The 23,854-nt window shown below is 40.3% G+C and overlaps 1 protein-coding gene across 1 annotated transcript in view; it reads right to left on the bottom strand.

Moving 5' to 3' along the window:
- The window catches only part of brinp3a.2 (bone morphogenetic protein/retinoic acid inducible neural-specific 3a, tandem duplicate 2), a 54,050-nt gene extending 48,899 nt beyond the window's left edge, over positions 1-5,151 (bottom strand). The window contains exon 1 of the mRNA XM_056379157.1: positions 4,242-5,151. The gene's annotated coding sequence lies outside the window, so the exon portion shown is untranslated. The remainder of the gene's footprint in view (positions 1-4,241) is intronic.
- Between the last annotated feature and the right edge of the window lie 18,703 nt (positions 5,152-23,854).

The raw sequence follows: 23,854 nt of genomic DNA, 5'->3' as shown, positions 1-23,854 counted from the left end.
AAATAGTTGCTTTTCCATTGGTTCAGAACAAGCCTTGATTTTTGAGTGTTGACTAACAATATAGTTATGTTATTACAAGCAGAAAGCGTGTGTGTGTAGTTGTCACACTGTATACAGTAAATGTGGATATTGTCCCTGGTGGATGGAGCAGAAATAGAAGAATAATTATTCAGGCTGATTCAATCAGTTACTCTGCTGGTGGTCTCAATCACTGTCTGTCTATATGTGTGTGTGTTTGTGTGTGTGTTCACATTTGGGTTCTAGCAACTTAAAACTGCATGTGCAAGTGTGCCAGGGTCCGTCTGCAAGGCTGACGTAAATCATTTTAAGCTACATAAAAACCCCGAGCTGAAAGCAAACAGGGGAGAAGTCACCTTAATGATTCCTTCCCAGACTGTAAACTTCTCACTTGCACGTTTTATATGGCTGCACATCACCAAGTGGCCGAGAAACATACAGAGAGTTGCGCTTCTATAAATCACAGTAAAACACAAATAGACCTCCTCCGCTGGTGGCCTTGTACAAACAGGGACAAAGGTTGCTCTTAAATTAAATGGACTGTTTCCTTACTCACTCCTCTCGCTGGCTTTTTCTTTTCTTTTCTTTTCTTTGTGTCTTTGACTTCTTTGAATAATCCCCAAATGGAACAGATTAGATGTTATTTTCTTTCAATTTAAACTTTACCTTCTTTCACTATAGAAGTGATAGGCTGGAGGATATGGAAAGTATGCAGCATATTCAATTGATATTTTTTATGTCATCCTTTCTAAAGGTCAACTTTTTTTACTTTCTGGAGGATATACATTGGTTTTGTCCGCTGACTTAAAATTGGCGGTAATGCACAATGCCTTAAGTTGGGTTGTGTAAAACCTTATTCATGAGATGAAGCCATGTGAACTTGATCTGAGATACTATTCACAAGTTCATGAATGAACATTTTCTAAAAGAGCAGAGTTCAGGAGTTGTGAAGGACACTGATGTTTTTAAAAAAAAATACTGAAACCTTGGAATTTTTTTATCAATTATTTTTGTTTTCCATATCTCCCGTTTTCTTATCAAGTCCCTAAAAATGTAGAAAACACAAATTAATTAAACATATTCTGAGAGAGAACAAGGAGTCACATGTTTTTTTATTATAAGTCACATAGCAATAGTGTTTTTCACTTGCCTGGCGTCAATAGTTCAACCTTACAGTCCAGGCTGGTGGGAGCTATGGGCAGGGGTGGGCTCGGCCACCTGATCATAAGTTAAGACAAAAACATTGAAAAACAGCACAGAAAATACCAAGTGCTGTTTCTAACTTCTGATTGGATGGGCAGCTTACAGCCCGCCTCCAAAGTTACCCACTGTCCACCCCCTTCTTCTCCAAAATTTCCTGGATTTAGTAAATAAATACTGTGAAGCAGCATATAAGCACCATTTAGTGTTAAATAAATGCCTTTGGGATTTGTATGTAAGTGCATGTTCGTGACATATTATTAAATCTCAGTCTTTAGTCTTAATAGTCAACACTTAAAAATACTTATGGAGCTGAGTTATTTAAAAAAAAAAAAAAAAAATGAAGGTTTTAGGAGAAGATGACTAAACAAAATGACTGATATACTCTACATATGACTGTTATCCTGTACATATACCTTCGGGCTACTATTCTGCTTCTCTAACCTCTGGGCTACCTACTCTTCAAGCTGCCCACCCTAACATCGCAGGCTAAAACCTCCACTGCTGCCTTCAGGTTCCTTTTGAATTTAGCTTTAACTACGAATTGTAACAACAACAATTAAGTTAAAAGTAGGGATAAGTTATCTGAGGTAAGTTTGCATGGCTAGTCATTGTTGACATGCTCAGACATGGTCGGGCGCCTGGCTGTTTGAGGGAGAAGTCTGCACTCGTTTCGTAAAATAAAAAAAATTTAAAAAAACGTGAAAATTAGTACATTACTATTTGTGACCGAATGCAAATCTGCTGTAAGAACAGCCTCGTGTCTGTCCGTCATCGTGTGTGCTTTTACCGAATATGCTCACACTCAACATTCAATTACCAGTCGCCTCAGAGAGAGGGAGAGAGATTTCGGTTTCATACCCCAGTCGCTCTTAATCTGAGAGATTCTGTTTGAACGCCATAGTCACAAATCCCTCAATGAGACTTTTTTTTCTCCTCGTTTTTTATGATTGTCTCCATTTTTGCTTTTATTCTCACCCCCCCCAACTGTCCCTCCAGCTGCTCTTCTCCATCATTTTACATTGAAGTCAAACTCGCTGGTTTGCTCATTATCATAAAATAATGGTGTCTGTGGATATTGAGCAGAACCTGGCAAAACTTGACCCTGAAATATCACCAAAAACTGCAGTCAATCTTTTTCTTCTTCTCCCTTCCTTCCTTTCCCTCTCTTTTCTTTTCTTTCTCGTCTTCCTTCAGACTTTATTTTACCTCACTCCTCCAACTCCCACTTCCCAAGCAAATAGCAGTCATGATCTAATATACTGCAGTGGCATTTCACACAGCGAGGGCCCTCATTCTCATTCATTAAGCCGAACACTTGTTAGCATTCTCCCCACCCATCTACCCAAAACTATGTGACGGAGAGCCATTTTGCATGGCACTGAAACTGTATTTACTCCACAGACTCTTTTTCATTCCCTCGTGGTGTGTTTACAGTGGCTGTGGGAGGAGGAGGAGGAGGAGGAGGAGAAGGGTTTGCAGGGATCCTTTCGTTTTTCCTCCCTTGTCGCCTCCCGTTCTCTTCTCGGCCGTCACACCTACGAACGATGCCTCATCCGGTCCCATCAGCCACTCAACGCTGAACTGTTAAGCACAAGGCAGCCCTCTCAGACCTGTAATTCTTCCTGTTGGCATTAGTTTAGAGGCCTATAGATGGCTCCCTGCTCAGTCACAGTCGCCATGTAAAAAGAGTTTTTCAAGCTCAATTTGTCTCCTCTCGAGTATACGTCCATTACGAGGCAGCTGGTCCCGCCACCAACACTCACGCATGGAAAATTAGACTCGTAAGCCTGTGCCGGACATCCTAACGCTGAGAAAAATGTAGAATCTGAAATCTGTCGAGCTGTTAACTTTTAATCTTTTTTCTTTTCTTTTTTTTTGCAGGGCAGGTGACCACTATGAGGAGAGAAATCTCTCTGTTCATGGGAGGAGACAGTGTGCCTTTCAGGCCTGGACACGGTTGGGTTCACCAGTCTCCCAGGATAGATGAGGATGCTGCTGAACAGTGGCCCTGTTGTGGCCCTATAAACAGTCTGAGGCTTTGGCACTTGTTCCTATAACACTGGCAAGTGGCAATGAGAATTACAGCAGTGATTCACTGTTTTCTCCACCATAAAGCTTGGCTACAAAACTACCTTCCTTCCACTGGAGCCTTTTTTTTACTCCAAGACACTGGTTTAATATGAAGTTAAAATTAAAATACTACAAATAGCACCTTTGCCAGTGCTGCCCTTGGGCCAGTATGATTGCATTTAAAATGTTATTTGTTTTCTTCGAGGGCATTTGGCTCATTATCAGAGCCTCCGCTGAGGATCCCATCAGGCTGCCCTGACTCATGTGCCTTCTTTGAGGGTGATGCTTAAGGGTGAAATGTATAATTATGAAATCAGTGGGACTTTTTTATTTATTTATTTTTTTTTTTACCCAGGCAGAGAGCGAGCTGGGTTTTCTGGCTCGCTGGTGCTTGGCAGACCGTGTATACTGTGCACACATCAATGTCAGAGATCTGATCCTCTACAGGCGAGAATTCCAATACACCCTAAGGAATATAGATTAGAGATGTTTGTTGGAAAGGCAGATAAAGGGTGGCAGTGTGGGTAAGGGGGGTTGGAGGGGGTGGAGGGAAGGTGGGGAGTAGGCAAGCAGGGGGAAAAGAGATGAGTATGATTGTGCTGGTGTATATACTGACAGGGCATGAAAAGCAATATTGTGTATGGTTTCCTGAAAGCAGCTGTAGATAGTTTTTGTGCGTGTGTGTGTGTGTGTGTGTGTGTGTGTTTATATGCATGTGCATGTGTATGTGTGGGATTGTGATCAAGCCCCAGGTAACATTTCACACATGTCACAGCACAGCAGATTTTACAGTCCTATCCAGGTCAAGTGTACAAGAAAAAAACATCCACAGGTAGGTTTGTTCGGATGTTTTAGGAAATCTACTCTACATTCAAACATCCAAATTAGTGTGTGTGTGTGTGTGTGTGGGGGGGGGGGGGGGGGGTCAATGCACAATTAGAAGAACTCACCGCGGTTTGGAACTGCAGATAAAGTTTAACTCAGTATTTCCCATTCTCCTGCTGAATCTCGGTGGCTCTCAATTGCCGAAATTGTAGAGGAACTCATGTCACAGTTTGTCAGGGTTCAACAGTAACTCCGCGGAGGGAAAAAACAACACTCCAAAAAAAGAAATACTCAGGAATCCGAAAAGAGAGGTAAAAGTGCTGTGTGAGGAAGGCTGCTCCGGACAAATCCGTCGCACGGTTCTACACCAGTGAGAAACTTTGAGAAAGCAAGCCGGGGCGCGCTGGGGGTGAAATCTCTATTATCCCAGTGTAATTCAGCGTTCCTAGAAGCAGAGGCTTTGACCTTTTCTGGGGATAATGACTTTACAAAATGAAATCATCCAGCAGGAGATGTAGTCAAGAGGAGAGACGAGTAGAGGAGGAGGAAGAGGAGGAGGGAGGAGGAGAGAGACTCAAGGAGCGCAAAGGGGCTGTCGATTAGAAGATTAAAAAAAAAAAAAAAAAGACGCGTTTGCGCATTTGTTTCAGCCAGGAGCCAGCGCGCGTGGGGGTCCAGCGTCGGACAAGATGCGACGGAATGCGGCTACCGGGACGCGGGCACCCGCTCCACGGAAGATGGTTAAATATCCCGTTATGAATTCCACCCTACAGCGCCGTTTTTTTTTTGTTTTTTTTTTGGTTTGTTTTTTGTTTTTTTTCTCTCCTTACTTGACCCGCCTACTCCGCATCGCCGTGTGGAGGAGCGCAGGAACGGAGGAGCCCGGCAGATCCTGTAGAAACTGTAGGCAGGCGCCCAGCTTGCAGATAACAGGCATGGGCTCCTCAGCTCTCCCCTGTGCCACCTCTCTCTCTCTCTCTCTCTCTCTCTCTCTCTCACTTAGTCACATGTTTAAGACACAAGTAGCCCTCTGTAATAGCTGCCAAAGGAGGGTAGACTAAGGTAGGCGACGTGGAGAGCATGATAACAAGCATTTTTGTTAACTGCCCCTCTCTCTGTCTCTCTCTCTCTCCTTCTCATTTTAAATGAAAAAAAATCCCTGATGTGCACTAAGCGAAATGACACTCTTGTCATTAACTTTATGCTCTAATATGGTTCTTTTAATCAGTTATTTATAAAGACACGGGCGGTGGAAGTAATTGAATATTCCTCATGACTGCTTGGCTGGTCCACTCCAAAAAAAAAAAAGCTCCTCCAGAGAGGACGTCAGCATTTAAGTCCTTATCTGTCTGAGGTGTCACATTAGTTTGCTATCAGCATAATGCCTAATCCTCTTTGGTTTTGTCTTGTGGAGCATGCCTATGCATGAACCATGAGTCATTAAGTGGCACTGCAAAAGGCAGCTCTGCTAAAAAAAAATCTCCATGCAGCAGAGACCATAGCCACAGAGTGAGTGAATGGATGCTGGCGTTTTCATAATGACTATGACAGCACACATTATAGCAACAGGGATCAGCCACTGTTTAAACTGTATGCCCAGACACCTGATTTCATTTCAGATTGTATTGATCAAAACCAGCGCCAGAGCGTGTAGGATGTAGGATGTAGGATGTGAATCGGCCAGGAAGGCAGATTCTGTTCTCTTTTATTGGCTCTCAGTGCTCTGCAAGGAATAATTAATAAACAGTGAGTGAGGAAATTCACCTGAAATACAAATTGAATCCCTCAGTGATGTGGCCATTCACCTGGGTAGGCAGGTATTAAAACCACCATGGCTAAAAGGGAACTCAAAATAGTTATGAATAGTTATGAATGATAGTTATAAAATAAAATGCAATATTTCTTGCAGTTCTTGTTTCATGAATGTTATTAATGCTGATAAAAAATAAAAAAAAAACTGAGGGTGCTGTATCTTATACAACACAGTGTGGGTGGTGTCTGTTAACTCATGATTCTGCTGGAAATTAAAAAGAAAATAAACTAAATTTACCTAGAAACAGCAAAAATTAGTCTGTGAGAGCAATCAGCTCTTGGAATTCTACAGGCACAGCAGCCTCAGTGTGGTGCTAATTAACCCAGTTCCCCATGTATTTTAGTGTCCATTTAGTATGCTGTGCTGTGCTGTGCTGGAGCTGTCCATGGTTCTGAAGTTGATTTATGTCGTGTTCCCAGCAGAGATTTTGTGCCAGATTCAGTGTGACACGGACGCCGTTTCATATTCCTATCAAGTATCAATTCCGATCAGGACGTTGCCACAAAAAAAGTGACAACTTGTTTGAGAAATGTCAGTAATTTAACTGTTTTCTTTAAGTGTATTCATCCATCTCTAGGCTACATTAGAAAAAAAAAACCCAAAAAACAACAGTGTTGTTCCCATCCTAGTTCATTTATCATGCACATTAAACCCTTCCAGCTCAGTGGTTGTTGGTGATAAGCTTATGGATGGGTGCTGTCCATGGTGCTGAATAACCACCACAGTGTTTGGATCCATCAAGGTTTACCTTTAAATTAAAAACGCCTTAATAAGCTATTAGTGTACTTATATTAGCACGCATTGCCAAGAGTGCTCCCTTTTACTTAACAGCACACAAAACACAATAATTACTAACCACTTTATGTGATTGTGTTTTGTAATACTTAACATTTCACCAGAAATACTTCTTTTTTTTTTTTTTCTGGAAATGACTCTGTCGGGTACAGTGTCCCTTTCTTCTTGGCCATGACCCGCTAAGTACTGTAATTCCATTAATTTTGCTATCAACCATTAATGACTTCCATTAGCATATTAATGAGTGATGTTCATGAAATGGATCTCCATCATGTCTGGTGGAACTGGAGCAACCCAGTGGATTTGCTGCTCCAGCGTCTGTGATGAGCAAGGCTGTGTAACTAATTTACACCTTAAGCACAGTCTCATTAGAGGACCTGGGAGTGTCTGGAGAGCATCACATTCATTTTAGCTCTGTGACTGTCTGGACAGGCGCAGGGAAATGTCTCTCCAGTATGAAGAGGGGCTGTCACGTGTAATATTTGGCCTTTTTCGCTGTCATTCTTCATTTTCTAATGCCAGCGTTCTGTTTGAAAAGGGAGTTCACGTCCACATCAGCGGTGACTCATTCCTGAATCAGAGATGTAACCTTTTTTTGGGGACAGCTGTTTTGGGTTCGCTCGCATGCTTGTTTGATTTTACATTTTGGGCAATAGTGACTTCAGTACACAAATGGATTCGCCGTTTCCTCCCTCTTGTTCTGCCTTCCATCTCAGTAAGATCTTGCTGTAGTGCACTGGCTGACTGTCACTCTGGCTGTGAACTCTTAAGGCAGTTCCCCAACAGTCGCACACACACACACACACACACAAGCTGAACCCCCCCACCCCAACCCATATAATGTGACCTTAGCCGTCTCCAATATCCCTCAGGCAGCCACGGAGGACAGTTGATTCAGATAACTTCATTCCACTGGGCCTGTGAAATGAATTTAGGTCTGTTCAACTAAGAGCCCATTCATTTTGGCTTCATTTCACCGTCTATCATTTCCCCCAGAATACCATCAGGCCAGCAGTTATCTACTCTATATTTAAAACAGCTCGGATTATTTGGTGCAGGGGATGAATATACCTCATACTTCATACAGATTACCTCAAGCTATCTGGTGTTACCTTCTATCTATTGCTGCACTACAGATTCTGTTTTAGAATAGAAGCTGGCGCCAGCAGTATCATACCCTGTTTATGATGGTATATGCTTATCACTGCAAACCCAGGACAAAAGGTTTGTGAACAAAAAAAGGAACTTTTAAAGTGTTCAGAGAGAATATTCAACCCTTTGTCTCATCACAAAAGCAAATTCTGTTGCTTTCCCTTTTGACTTTTTAAGAAGTCAAGTAGAAGTCTTATTTTTTACCTCTTTTTGAAAAAGCAGGGTGGCGCAGTGGTTAGCGCTATTGACTCACAGCAAGAAGATTCTGAGTTTGAACCTGGGTGGCTGGGGCCTTTCTCTGTGAGTTTGCATGTTCTCTTAGTGCCTGCATGGGTTTTCTCTGGGTACGCCAGCTTCCTCCCACAATCCAAAGACAAAGGGCTGTCAACAAAGGTCAAGTGCTGGCTAAAAGCAAACCAAAGCTGTAGCAATGTCTAGCTAATTGTATCTATTACTAATTATTTTTGTTTGAATATTTGTCTGCTTGTTTTTCTGTTGTTGACACTTTTTAGACTGTGCATCTTTATTTTTTCAGCTAATTGTATGATATTATCAATTGTGTTTCCTGTTTTGTGTTTTTGCTGTTGTCTCTTCTTAAACTGTACATCACAATCACTGCATTTCAATATAGTATTTTACTGTACTTTTATATCTGTAGTATAATGTGATCTTATGATAATGAAAATTGACTGTTTTGATTGTGTTGTTTTGACACTGTACATGTAAAGTCCAACGAAGGACAAGAGTTGAAAATTAGGAATAGCTAGCTACTATCTGTGCAACAGACCAGTTTCATGCTTGGCGTTCGAATAATGTTATGTCACATCGTCCCAATTAAGTAAATATCCGAACAAACCACAACTAATACTAATTGGGAACTCAAAATTTCAGGTAGGTGTGATTGTGAATGGTTGTTTGTGTCTATATATGTCGCCCCTTGCCCAATGTCAGCTGGGATTGGTTCTAGCCCCCTCGCGACCCTCAAAGGACAAGCGATGGATGGATGAACAAAACAAACTCTCAACACTTCCTAGGTGCAGAAAAAGACTTATTGAAACTCCTGAGGGTTAATGTTTCAATCTGTGTGAACTTCCGGTAATATCATAACCAGTTCCCAAATGCACAGTACCGTTATACTTATTATACCATCATCAACACTTTTTGTGATGGCCAAACCGACGGTTAATGATGACTCTGATGGGAATAGGAATTAATACCAGAGGCAGCGTTATAAGAAAAGATGAGATAACTTTGTTTTCAGCTGGAAACAACAACAACAGTAATACCGTGATAGTAATCAGTGTTTTCATTCAAGATATTCATCACAGTATAGCAGCTTCGATGCTTAACACTGTGGTTGCTAATTCAGTGGGATTGTAGCATTGATAAAAACAACTGCGGTGGAGGGGGGCGTGGAGGAAGGTAAGCTGCTTTGTCTACCCTTCAGTAAACACAGATCACAGTCGCAATCACATACAGATAATATGCTATTCTTTTTGAAAAACACTGATCCGTTCATGCAATGCCACAAGCACTGCAGGGTTAGAGAGCATTAGTAACGTTTTGAGTCATAACTAGAAATGCAAACTGTAATTCTTGTCTGCTTTTAGAGAAGTGAACTCATATTCAGCAAAAGATAGTTGTTTCGTACAAATCCCTGGACAGGCTAAAAAAAAAACCCCAAAAAAACAAAAAACAACTGCTGTCAAACTGCCCTCAGGTTAAGCACTGAACTTCCAGCTACCTCTGTTAAGCTGTTCATTGGCCAACCAAACAGTCGTAATAAACATTTGACAAAGAATTCCCTCTGCAACCACTCCCCTTGTTTTTTGCTGTAATGTATTCTTTTTCAGCAAGTCTAGTAAAAAAATTTAAACTTTAAAAACAGCACAAACATTAACAGTCAGTTCTCCACTAGAAAATACATAGATAAATAAATAGAAAGAGTGGAGAATTGAGAGGCAAGATATGACTAGACCAGTGTGCTTTTATACCGAGTGTAGAGTGTGCTGCCATTGAGGAAGCCTATCATTGAAACCCAATGAACAGATGGCTTGAAGATTTATCAGAAATGATATAGTGCTGTGAATGAGAAGGTTATGGCTTCTCCATTACCCATCCATCACCAATGATGTATTACAGATAAACTACTAGGCAGCAACAAGCTCTTGCTGAGAGGCTGACCTCGCTGATGAAAGCGAAAACTCCCCCGTGGCCATCGCAGCATACGCGGGCCCCCTCTTTTCAATACAACAGTCAGAGCCTGTCTCTGTACAAGGGATCTCATTTCAACAGTATTACTTGTTGGGGGTGGTATGTGTGTGTGCATGCGCTGACAGAAAAGAACAAACACACAATTTGTCTCCAGACATGGGATGGCATGCCCCTCTCCTCGGCTCCAGCGCTCGAAGGTGAAGTCAAAAGGCTATTCTCACTCCGCGCAGCTGAGGTGCGTCTTCACGAGCCTTCAAAGAGCGCCTGGTTTTATTTTACACAGACAGTAATAAATACATCATAGTTTAGCCTAAATTTTGCGTTTGATGTAAATGGCTGAACCTTGAAGCCTTTCCAATTTTTTTCTGGTGCTTTTGTGGCACAAACAAGACACATTATTTTGAGATGCTAGGTGCTTAGGAATCAGTGCCATCAGTAAATGGACACATTATCAACCTATGTCAGTCCAAAAAAACGCGGTTGACCACAGAGTTGATTAATCTTTTTAAAAAAAGCATTAAAAATTATGAGCCTCAGCATGAGCTTGGCATAATAATATTCTGGCAATAACAGTTTCCTCTTAAACAGTCTTTCAGTCCTTTAATACTGAGCAACTGATATTAGAGGTCAACTTGATATTTACACTTTCTTTTATACTGTGCTACAGCTACACAGTGCATGAATTACATAAAGCCCGCATCAAAATTAATAAGCCAATTTATATATGTTAAAATATTTTGCTAATGCCCCTGCATAAAGGAAAATGAGCTTTAATAGTTTCTTATACAATGTATGGTAATATAATATTGTACAGTAAGAGTGTCAATCTGGATCAGTTGTTTTGGGTTCGGACATGATTTGAACAGCCTTAGTATTTGTCACCACAAACAATATATTGAAGTTCAAATGCAAATTCAAAAAATGCAATAAGAAATGTATTATTATTATTATTCACAGTACTATGTCTCTGATCACTGCTAAGTCCACTGTTGGCCTTGTGTAGCAACATGTGTCACTTTCCGATACCGAGTCAATGTAGCATCCAATGTGGCCTGAAGAAGTAGCGCTGCTCAGAGGATGCATTATAACCTCTTGTAAATGCAGCGCTGGCTGAAGCTCTTGGCAAGACCGGGAAGTAAACAGCGGCTAATGCTAACACTGGTTATGTAGCAATAGCAAAACTTACAAACAGCTCCTTTAAAAAAAAAAAAAAAAAAAAGATACATATCTAGAAAGGTCAACAAATATTGACACTGAACAAATTACTATAATGTTACTGGCAGTGTATTTCATTTGTTTTCTTACAATACCCAGTTATTGGAAGTAAAGCATTACTAAACTGTTTTATCTTATGTTTAAGGTCTCACAATAAGGAGATTCAATTAATTAATGCAGAAATTCAAATTGTCCCTGTACATCAAATTAACTGCAATTAGTTGACTTGTCCAACCATAACTTGTTCATGCAGTGACATTTACAAGATCCCTCACTGGCTTCCCATCATCAAAGACTACTTACGGTTGTTGTTGGAATGCATCACAGGGCCTTATCTGCCAGGGATTGGAGCTGTTTATTACCATTAGCTGCTTAGTCATAAATGTTTGTACACTTTTTTTTACAAATATTGTACACAATGTTTGTCCAAAAACAAGTGCATCCCATGGAAATTGTTGACTTTTTCAACATATTTGAAAAAAGCTGACGTTTGAGAACCTGTGATATAGTGTCTACAAAGGCGATAGCTACACATGAACAAAACCACAAGGGATATTAGCTTTTTCAAAACAAAACAAATATATCAATAGATATATTGATATATTCTGTGGAAACAGCAAGTACACTCTTGGCCAGTGCAATTACGCACCCAGTCTTGCTGAATTTTTTGACCACTCTCCCATGCAAAATTATTTCAGCTGCAAGATGTTTGAGGGTTTTCTTGCATGTGCTGCCCATTTCAAATCCCCCTACAGCATTTCAATGGGATTCAAATCTGGGCTTTGACCTGGCTGTTCCACGATCCTCCTTTTGAGCCATTCCTTAGTGGATTTGTTAATGGGCTTAGGATCATTTTCCTGTTCAATTTCAATTGTTGGCCTCACTTTATCTTCAAGCACTCTCTGAATTCATAGTTGTATCAATGACTGCAAGCTGCCGAGTCCCCGACGCAATAAGGAAACCTCAAACCACAACATTTTGACCACGACGGTTAGTATGAGGTTCTCCTCCTTAAAAACTTTGGTCTCCACCACTACTGTTACTGTGGCCAAACAACTCTTATTTTTGATTCATCTGTCCAAAACACATTATTACAAAAGGCCTGTTCTTTTCCTATATGTTCATTGGCAAACTGTAGGTTACTCTTTATCTAATGTTCTTTTCAGATAGCAAGTGCATTCAAATTCAAATTTGTGCAATATCATTCTGATTGTTAACGCATGCTCTTTGAAACCAACAACTGCAAGAGGTACCTTCAGATCCTGTGATGACATTTTGGGGTTCTTGGAGATTTCTTTGTGTGTCAGACGCTCTGTATTTGCGTTTTAATTTGCTGGAGCAGCCACTCCTGGACAAATTGCCAGTTGTTTGAAATCTACACCACTTGTACACAATTTTCCATGCAGTGGAATGACTTATTTCAAATCATTTGGAGATCTTTTTTATTCCCCTGCCAGACTCATTGGCATCCACAACCTTTTTTGTCTGAAGGCTTTAGAGAGCCCTTTAGAGCCTGACATGATTGATACCATACACTTCAAAAGCAAAGCGAAGACCAGACCCTAGATGTCCGCGGAGCCACCTGCACTCTCTAAGGATTATCCAATCATTGGCACCTAATCTGGAACATCTGATTCTAATTTTATGGTTTGACAGGTGATAATTTTTTTGCATCATTTGTTTGACATATATCAACATTATTTATAGGCACTGTTGCTTGTTCAAATATATTGAACAATTTCCATGGGGTGTACTTAATTTTTGAAATTACTATATTTATGTATGTTTTAAGAGATATCAGGTCTGTCAGATCTATCAGTCTAATTAGATGACTAACAACATGATGGAGGGATCTAATTCTGCTTATGTCCAGAATTAAGCCTTGGGCCAGCTTCGGAAATGAGAATGGTTTTGATTTGTTGGTTTCTGAAGGCAGAGATTTCGTTCCCTGTGACCATAACTGACATCAAGATTTTATTTGTGCAAATATAATAAATCTACAGCATCTTATCGCAGCACTGCTTTATGATTTAAGCTGGGCCGAGAGGTTTTACATAAAAAAAAGCTTTCTAAGTGCAACGGAAGAGTGTTGGGAAATTGAGTGGTTATCTTGTCTTTTTTTCTGTGTGTTCTTCTTATCCAACCTTTTGCTTCAGCTAGAGAGAGTAAACAAATGACACAAAGCTGAGTGGAAGTCCTAGAGATAAATTCTCAACCTGTGGTTTGCAGAGGATTGAGCGCTGCAAGGAGGGACGAGTAAAGGCATGTGAAGTGACCCAGTCCACATTACCCCTGTCACTATCTGTATTTCCCAGCTTGGCCTGATAGATCCATGGGCCCTCTGCTGACAAAGATAATACAAGGCAGAGAGAAAGACTGTTTTGTGACAGCATTGGGAAAAGCATAGAGGAGCGGGGGGGGGGGGGGGGGGGGGGAGCAGAGAAGGGGGGAAAGTGCATGACTCAGCGAAAGGTGTCGCACCATTAAAATTAAATTTACAGCTGGTTTCAGACAAATCTGTAAGCTCTGTGGCTGTAGGCAGAGGTGGTTGGGCATTTGGAGGACATTACAAATTGACACCCTAGTTCTCGGGACTACTGAATCATTTCTTACACCTACCACTACTTAAGCTGTCTAAGCAGTGATGGGTTTGGCACTGTGTTGTCCACAGTTAATTTATCAGGGGTGAGCTGGCTGGTGCACTGTCTGCCCAGTCTGCTGTTTAATCCTGCTCCGTCATTAAAGATGTCAAAATATCCAGCTTTCAGTTTATCAGTCAAGCTAAAGGAGAGGACCCCCTGAATGTGCTTGCTTAAGCATGCTATAGGAGACAATTACATATATGTGTACTGATTTGATACGCAGTGATGTACCATTGTTACCGTGTAAAGTCATAACACTGTCCACAGTTATGATTGAGGCAAGGTTTTGTCAGATAACGTAGCAGGTATGACACCACTTCCTGTGTAATGTGTGATTTTACTTTGAAAAGGTCCAAGTAAGACCGGGTCTCTGCTGGACACTATATGTGTTTCAATTGAATAACTATTGAGTAATACCACTTTGCAATAATAATAAATGCTCTTCATTGCCAAGTGGAATTTAAGCCAACAAGCAGTAAAAAAAAAAAAAAAAAAAAAAAAAAAAAGGGGGGGGGGGGTTACAAGAGGATGTGTGATGTTCGTCTATGCACACAGATAGAAGTGATGAATTTCTTCTGAGGACTATGACCCCTAATTAAACACACAAATTAAAAGCATAAGTAAAGCCTGGGTTTTCATGTTGAAATATAACCAAAACCAGCACTTCCAGCATTACACAGCGAAATTGATTTTTTTTTTTCCTACATTACCATAATGCCCTTATATCTGTCTGCCCAAATTAATTACGTCAATTACAGTGCAGCTTAGAAGAATGGATTTGCATTTTTTTGGCCTGAGAGCAAAAGCCAGTCACTTCTATGCACTTGGTGGAAAACAGCACTCATCTCACAGTCAGGTTAGGGTTTACTCTGCTTTCAGACTTATGTTCTTAAATGTCTTCATGGATATGTCCTTCATAAATGTGTTTGTATTCAAAATAAATATCACTGATGTGTTATGTAATAGTTCTTCAAAAGATTTTTACTCACTTTCTCTGTCATGCAGTGGGGGTTCACAGAACAGTCAAGTGATTTACCTTGCTTTAAAAATTACGGTGAAAATTTCTCCAAACTGCTGGACTGTTCTACATAGTCATATGAACAGTATCCAATATTTACCTGATCGTGTGCTAAACCTTAAACAGTCACAGCCAGAGTCAGGGTCACGGTTATAGATGGTAGATCAGTGAAGATTGCTACTGTTGGGACTTAAGGTGGTGAAGACCACATGCTCTTTGTTCTACAGACAATGGAACTCACTTCCCCATAGTTCCTCACTGTTCACACCTGGGGATGATCCTCCTACAGGGACCTCACTGACCAGTTGGTGTTGCTCAGTGTGTGACATGTGAGCTGCAGCTCCTGCTCCCCTCTCAGCTCTTCAAGGAGCAACAGAGCTCTCAGCACCAGGTCAGCACAAGGCTACCTGAGACAACAGCTCTCTTGCCGGTCTGCTCACAGCAGCGACCTGCTTAGGATTTACTGAGAGTGAACCAAGTGTTCTTCAGAATCTGTGGCTACAACACAAGGGTCAACCAGCTGATTTTCCAAGCAACAGGAGCTACATCAGTGTTAGTGTAAAACAGCTAACTCTGTGAGGAGAACAAAGGAGAAAACAGCAGAAGCAACCCAACTCACTGGACACTTCAACAACACTGGAAAGGACTTCTTTGTTTTGTTCCAAGGACTGGGTAATGTTAACTGACTGGGCATAACCTCTCCCAGCACAGCATAGCACAGCACAGCTAAGCAGCAGAGGTCTTAACTTTGTTAATGTACATGTTAATGTTAATAATGTCTTGTTGTTGAAATGTTTGCTTATGTTGTGGTTAGTCATACAGTTAATCGAGTAGTATGTATCAGTCCTAGAACCTGCATGGAGCTAACCTCCTCCCTTAACCTGGTACCTTTAGATTACATGACTTACAAAGAAACAACAAAGATTGGCTATTTTGCCTATTAGTTTTTAAGCTGGTGCCCCCGAGGACTTTAATTCATGTTGAAGTTATTCTTGAATATTAATATTTTAATATCAATATTTTCAAATTTATGATAGCCAATAAATTGATAAACAACCGAAGTGAGGCAGAGCTCAGACCCAACACTGCTTCATGCAAAATCCAGTTTGTAAATGAACCAAAAACTACATTTTGCACACTGTCAATCACTTGTATTCACTTTATTCAAAACATAGGCTATCAGCCATCTTGGAGGAGGAGGAGGAGGAGAAGCAGAAGAAAAAAGAAAGCCATCCGTGAAGCTGTATTATTTTGTTTGCAAAGCGGGGGAAGGAGCTGTCTTCAACAACTGGCATGCCGAAGACGATAGCAGAGGAGCATGAGAGAGATTGCTTCATGTGTTTACTAGCTAATGGCTGCTAGCTTACCTTTCTGGCAGGGGCATTGTCTTGGAGGAAATATTAAAGTGATTCTAACAGCCAGTGACTGACAGGGGCCTTAAAATGATAACATTAGGTAATTTTTTGAAAGGCAGGAGTGAAAAATGGGGGCGACAGTATGTCACCACCCAATTTTTCTCAAAGAAAAGGTGATTGTAGTCAGTCAGTGGTGTAAATTAATCCATTAGTTTAGTCCATAGTGAATAAAGATACTTTTGTCACAGTCAAAGAAAATGCTGATATTTATCAAAGTACTCATACTAAATCAGTTCTCCCTGCACCTGCCTGGTGTCAGGCCTGAAAGATTCAGCTTCAGGCTCGGTAGCCCTGTCTCCCCATCCCCATCCCCATACCCCTACCCCTACCGATGAACCAGCCTCACTCTGAAGTGATGAAGGAGGTGAGCAGCTCTGTGAAAATTTCTTTTGTTATTATGAATGAAAGAAAAAGTATTCAATATTTTCCAAAACACCACATAGTGATCATTTTATGAAACAAAAACAGCCTTAAGTCTGTATTTGATGCTGGGCAGTTCAGTCTGTATTGAAGTGACAGCCAGTGTTAAAATATGCAGATACTATGTAGATACACAAACAATGGCAACCTGATTAGTACTATATCCAGAAATAGGGGGCAACCTCATGAACCCAAAGAAATAATATAAATTTCTACCTTTCTTGTTTTGTTTTTTTTTTGTGAACATTATGTAACCCCTCTGCAGTGTTCTGCAAGTTCACACTTCACAAGAACCAGCTCAAGGCTCAGTTCACACAGATTAAAATGAACTAGTTCATGTTCATAGTCCACAATCTTAAACTTTGAACCAATTTCACATTCCACGTTCATATCTTCCTTTTTTTCTGAGCTAGTCTTTTTCAGTAGAACTTCCTCCTACCCATCATCCATCCCAAAAACCATCTAAATGTAGTTTTACATCTCCTCACTCAGGCTTCTCTCTGGAGCTCTAGTAACAACAGGTCATTGAATAAGAGAGAAGAAGAGAGGAGGCTCTGAGCCTCTTCTGATTGGCTGGCTGTTTTGATGAGTGATTGCATGAAAATATAGCAGACTTCAGGAAAACACTCTGAGAAACCAAATCCTGCAAGGTTGGACGGCGAGTCCAGGTGGGTGGGGCTTGGGGCATGGCTGAGATTGGTGACTGCTTTATTGTGACATCACGAAGTTCCCAAAGCCCTGACGGCTTATTTTAAGGCTCAGGTTCTGAATACAGGCTGTGTGCATTTCTCTGGACTGAGCGTTTTGATACTAACTAAAATATCTAGTCTGGCACATTTAGCAACAGCTAAACAGCCTGATAGATAGTTGCTAACTGTGTCTGTTTGCTAGCATGACTAACTAGCAATTACTATGCACTTCTTTACCTGATCCTGATCCTCCTTGCACTTATTGAATAGATGTAGGCCTAGAACTTAACACTTACACCAAGGTCTCCTACTGCACTGAACCTTCAGTGTTGTCCCTCACTGGTGCAGGCTGTATACACTTGGTTTTCAGAGTCAAAATCAACTACAGCTGTGAGAATAATGAGATTTTAAATATATACATGTATATATATATATATATATATATATATATATATATATATATATATATCGTATGATGTACACCACACACAGATATGTGGTGTATTGGGACATTGAACAATTTGGCTTGCCTTCAAGACAAACTTTCGCCCATCAACATTAATTTAGAGTTTGAATGCCGGACATCTGTTTTTTAGGGTTTTGGAGAATATTTACTAGAAACAGAGCGGTCGCCAATCCCTGGTGTTGTTGTTTTATCCTCGCTACAGACAAGGGATTTAGGGGCCCCTTTAGAAACGGTGATTGACAGCCATGTTAAATTACAGAGAGCTTCCAGAAGAGGCTTCTTCCCTTGTGGTTTGACTGGCTGTAATTTTCGCTAAATCTGGTGCAAGCATTCTCCTGTTCCTGAGCCCTAATTTAACAGTCCTAAAACACCCTTGTGCACTTGGTGCTGAACAAAAACCAAACGTTGCTAATGCCAAGTTAATTAATAGAACCCCAGCTGCTTGGGCCTTGGAAACACATACAATGCCAAGGAGGAAATATTCAGCTCTGTACGTGTCTGTTGTGACAATAATGCTTTGGTGTCAATGGGACATGCCCTTATTGGCCCTCTCATCTGCTTTGTTAATTTTGTTTACTGAGCCATTGCTCTCTAAAAAATGTTGATTAATTTCAGTATCACGGCTCTTGGGGCTTCTATGTGCTGTCAGATCTGAAAGGAAGTTAGTGCTCCCACACAAGTGGATACTTTTCACTCAACTCACTAATTCAGCGAGAATTTCATCTGATGAAATCTAATTAGTTTTTCTTTTGTCAGGAAATGTCACTTCTTAGTCAAGTAAGTTTTTTGTATTTATCCTCTCCTGGTTGTAACATTATAATCCATTATTGATCAGATCATTAAATAAGTAGTTTCTATACACACAGATTTACCCAGACAAGTGACACATTCTTAAAATATCTTGTTTTGCAGTAAGATTTCAAAACCACTCATAGGATTTGAGAAACTACAACCAGCAAACATTTAATTTTTTTTTTGTGACTACATGTAGGTCCCATATTGTGTAAAGTGAAACGTCCATGTCTTGATTACAAAGCTAGGTTTAGGTTCTATATTAATACTGTGAAAGTATCAAAGCGCTCCGTCCACAGGGAAATGCACACAGCCTGTATTCAAAAACTGAGCCTTAAAGCCAGCCGTCAGGACTACTGGAACTTTGTGATGTCACAACAAAGCAGTCACCTCTTTCAGCCGTGCCCTAAGCTCTGCCCACTTGGACCCACCATCCAACCTTGCAGGATTTGGTTTCTCTGAGTGTTTCCCTAAAATCCGATCACTCAGAAAACCATTATAACCAATATAAAGGCTATAAAATTTTTTTCTGACATTCACTGCTCCCTAGACCTAGAGGATGAATCCTAAAGACTTTGTTGATCACTTGGCTTTTCATCAGGCACCACAATGAAATTGACTTTTCTGGTGTGTGAATGACAACCTGACAACCACTGGATGAACCGTAATGAAATCTGCTACAGTCTTCATGTCCACCAAAGGGTGATTTGTATGCTTTGGTGATCCTTCTATGTTTCCATTACCACCATCAGGTGGTTCAAATTTTAAATTTATCCCATATATTTTTGGCTTTTATGACCAGATACACACAAAAAGAAATTCCCATCAGCCTCAGCTGTGCTTTGCGTTTAGTGCTACTTAGCAAATATTCGCATGCTAACGCACTAAACTAAGATGCTGAACTTAGTAGAGGTAATTCCTGCTCAACATCGGCATGGTGACATTGTCATTGTGAGAATCGTAGTATGCTGATTTTAGAGCACTGCTATGTCTGACTACAGCCTCACAGAGCTGCAGACTCTTTAACTTGTCAAACAATACACTATGCAAACAACAATAAGCATGACAATAATTTGTGAGAAAAGAAGATCCACTTTACACAAACAGCTGCGTGTAGCACAAAAGGAACTGTAGGTAAATAAATGTATAATATATCAAAATAAGAAAATACAGGATCTGTGTCTTATTGCTCAATTTTACTTGAGTATCAGCATCCACAGTCTGCAAGTAAATGCCCGTAAAATACACAGTTTTGAAAAAAAAGAAAAAAGAAAAAAGAACAGACTCAACATCACAATAAAAACAGACCATTTTAGAGACAGAAAACATCAGTTAGAGACAAAACATGAATGCAGCCTTTGAAATAATCTCTGCATTTAAAATATCACACTTTATCCTTCAATTACAAGCTTTTCCCCCCGCCTTTTCATATGTAATCCCTCCTCCCCTTCATCAAGGGACTGGGGTAATTGAAAGGATAGATAACAACATGTTTCCATTGGGTGCAAAGCTTTATCTAATCCAGTTTCGAGGAAGATAATTAAAGGTCAAACGACTGACCAAGGTAGTGCTTCCATTTGCGTTGTTGCCCTCTCTGATAAAGCGCCGTGTCACCCAATCATTTAATTGACTTTGCTTTACATGTGGTATCTCAGAAATGGAGAGCGATATACGATCGTGGGAGGCAAGGTCATAAATCATCGAGCCCGCCTGTAAACACTATCACTTAAAAAAGGGGATGGTAGAGATCTAGCAGAAACTGTTAACAAATCTCCTTTGACCTGAAAAACAGACGGGCAGGCCTCCTGCTCAGCCCTGATGCTTTCAGCAGAGTAGAATCTGTCCACACACACACACACACACACACACACACACACACACACACACACACACACACACACCTTTCCATTCTTTATCTTATTCTTTAATTTTTCATATCTAGCCTACCTGCTGATATGAAAAGGCAGGTCAAATTGAGAGACATTGCCGTGAGTATGGTAAGTGTGGTCAGTTAATGGCTCTGAAATGTAGGCATTTTCCCCCCAACCAATGCATGCTATCGATTCCTCCGGGGCTCCATCAATCATGGCGATAACTTACCCGTCACATAAGTTACTGAGAGCCATCGTTCAGGCCCAAGGCTGAGAGAGCGGACAGGACAGAGGGGACAGAAATCTATGGGCTCTTTATTTTACTCTTGCTATGTGTTGTTGCCACCGGTCTGCGTATGATGTCATTAGGAGCCAATAAATCAGCTGACATAAACAGTTTTCCACTAACTGTGAAAATTGAACCGTCTCCTCTTTATCACCTCTTACCTAATCAGTTTTGTAGTGTAGTAACAGCCTCACAGTTTCTTTTATGTGCAGCGCTGCTCATCTATGTCCTTCAGTGGTAATATGGTAAAATTAGTAGTAGAAGCACATTCATTATTCTTATACTCCTTTTTCCTCTTGTTTATGTTAAGTTTTATTTAATAGAGACAGTGCATTTTAATGAAAATCACTGTAAAATACATGATGTAAACATGCAGGATTGTAGCAAAAATGCTAATGTATATCCGTATTCCCTAGGCAGGTAACATAAAACATTACACAAATGCAAATATAAAAAAGGTGAATACATTTTGCAGCATACTGAGTTGAAAGGGATCGCAGATCTGGTTTGACTCAAACTATGTTTGAGGTAATAACTCGTGACCCAAACGTAGAACTCAGACTCAAAGACAACATAAAAGTTCAAACAAAGGCAGTTTATTGTATAGTTGTTAGTGGTGGGAATCCTGAGGATCGGGGTGTAGCAAGCAAACCAGGAAGGCAGGAGACAGTGGACCTGAAGCACAGGTAAAAATAGGATCAGCCAGGTTCAAAGACAACACGAGGGAATTGCAGAAAACTAGGAGAGTTGGCTGAAAGCACGACCACTATGCCACTCGGAACAATCCGCCGACAAATGGAGTGAAGGACCAGGCTTTATATAATGCAGGCTTGATGAGTGGATTGGTAGCATTGAGCAGGTGAGTAGGCCAGAGGAGGAAACTAGGTCGCCACACCCTGACTGAAACAGACACATACACACACACACACACACACACACACACACAGACACACACACACACACACACACACACACACACAGACAAACAGGGGAACAACAGGACACAGCAGACACAGAGGATGACAGAGGAACACTGCTAAAAAAATCTAATCAAATGATGTGTAATGATTATTATTTCCATTATCAATTCATTTGAGAGATATTTTTTCTAACTTGTAAAGTCATCATTTAAATATATCTATCTATCTATCTATCTATCTATCTATCTATCTATCTATCTATCTATCTATATATATGTATATATATATATATATATATATATATAACATATTTACCCAGAAAAATTCTTAAATGAACGCAGCCTGTATTCAGAAACTGAGTCTTAACACAAGCTGTCAGGACTTTTGTAACTCACGACAAATCAGTCACCACTTTCAGCCGATGCCCCAAGCCCCACCCACTTGGACTCGCCATATCTGAGTGTTTACCTGAAAGTCTGCTATGTTTTCATGCAATCAATCAGCCAGCCAATCAGAGCCTCCTCTCTTCTGATTGGCTCACTGACCTGTTGTTACTAGAGCTCCAGAGATGAGATGGTTTTTGGTTCTTAAAACTACAAATATATCTTCTTATGGATCAACACTTCAAATAAAACACAGGAAAAGTTTACAAAAATGATTAATGTTTTCCGTCAACTAATTGATTCACTGACTTATTTCTTCAACACAACACGGCCCACCAACTTATCCTACGCGTCAGTCTGTGCACCTGTCAATCATGATTTCCTTTCAATCAGCAACCTGAAGCAGTTTTCAGCAAACACAGCTATGATAAATCTTCCACTTCACAATCTACCCAGCACCAAAGAATGGAAAAATTAACTAGTGTGAAAAAGTGGGACATGCAGTCTGAGCCAGACTTTCTTTTTTCTTTTTCTTTTTTTTCCGGGAACTGTTCAACACCAGACCAGAGCTGAAAGGACAGTACATTTGGCTTACATAAATCCAGCTCCAAATGAATGCTAATGTTAGTATGTGTCTGTTAGATGTGTTGAATAGGAAACTGTTTGCTAACACATTTGCCACAGTAATAAGGCAATGGCATGTCAGGGCTCACTGTCTGTCAGACTGTTGTTGAGCTGTTTGTTCTCACAAGTGGCCAAAATATTCTGAGATATGCAAAAAATATTAAAAAAACATAAAATAAAAATATGCAGGTTTTAAAAAAGATTCAAATTGATGTTAATGAGGATTTTTGCCCATTACATTACTTTAAAAGGATTTCTGCCGCATGAGACAAATATATCTGTTTATTAGTACTTGGGCTGTTCAATACTGACCTTGAATAGATCCTTCCTGACTCATTTCATAAAGATGTTAGAACTATATATTTGAAATTTCATTTTCTTTGTATATTCATGCCATCATGTGTATCCCTCCTGAAACTAATGGGTAACCCTGTCTGAGTTTCAGTGGAGAGCTTTTGTGTGCTGTAGTAGTCTGAATGTTGTTCAAGATATTTCCACTTTGACAAGATAACAATTCTAGGAACATTGTGAATACTTACTTTTTCCCAGCGTTGATATTCAGACACACTCAGTATCAGCACAAAACACTGGCAAGTGAAAAACCTCAGCCCTAAAATATCCACATCAATATCCACTGTATCAGTCATCCAAATCCCAAATACATTATATTTGTTTTCAAGTGCCACAATGTTTGGTTTGGCCATAGATCAATGCAATTAGTTTTCTGACAGTAACAGGGATGTATTTGAAAGTCAATTTAGTATATTTCTGTGTGATTGACAACCTGTCGACTTTGCTGACACAGTCTTAATTGTGCCGGTGCAGTAAATCCCTGCCAGCATGTAACTGCACGCAGATTAAAACACAAAGATTGATTTGCAAGTACTCTTTGACCCGGGCCTTTCTCACGAGCCCGTACAAATGTCACTCACACAAAGCTGCACGTTTGAGCAAAGATAGCCAGCAGGGGAAAAATAAATATTTTAAAATGATTTTTATGGCTATGCAAAAAGGGCCCGTTCG

This window comes from Seriola aureovittata, chromosome 6 (assembly GCF_021018895.1).
Source record: "Seriola aureovittata isolate HTS-2021-v1 ecotype China chromosome 6, ASM2101889v1, whole genome shotgun sequence".
Classification (NCBI taxonomy): domain Eukaryota; kingdom Metazoa; phylum Chordata; class Actinopteri; order Carangiformes; family Carangidae; genus Seriola; species Seriola aureovittata.
Note: the sequence above shows the minus strand (reverse complement) of the source record. Positions and strands in the feature narration are given on the sequence as shown.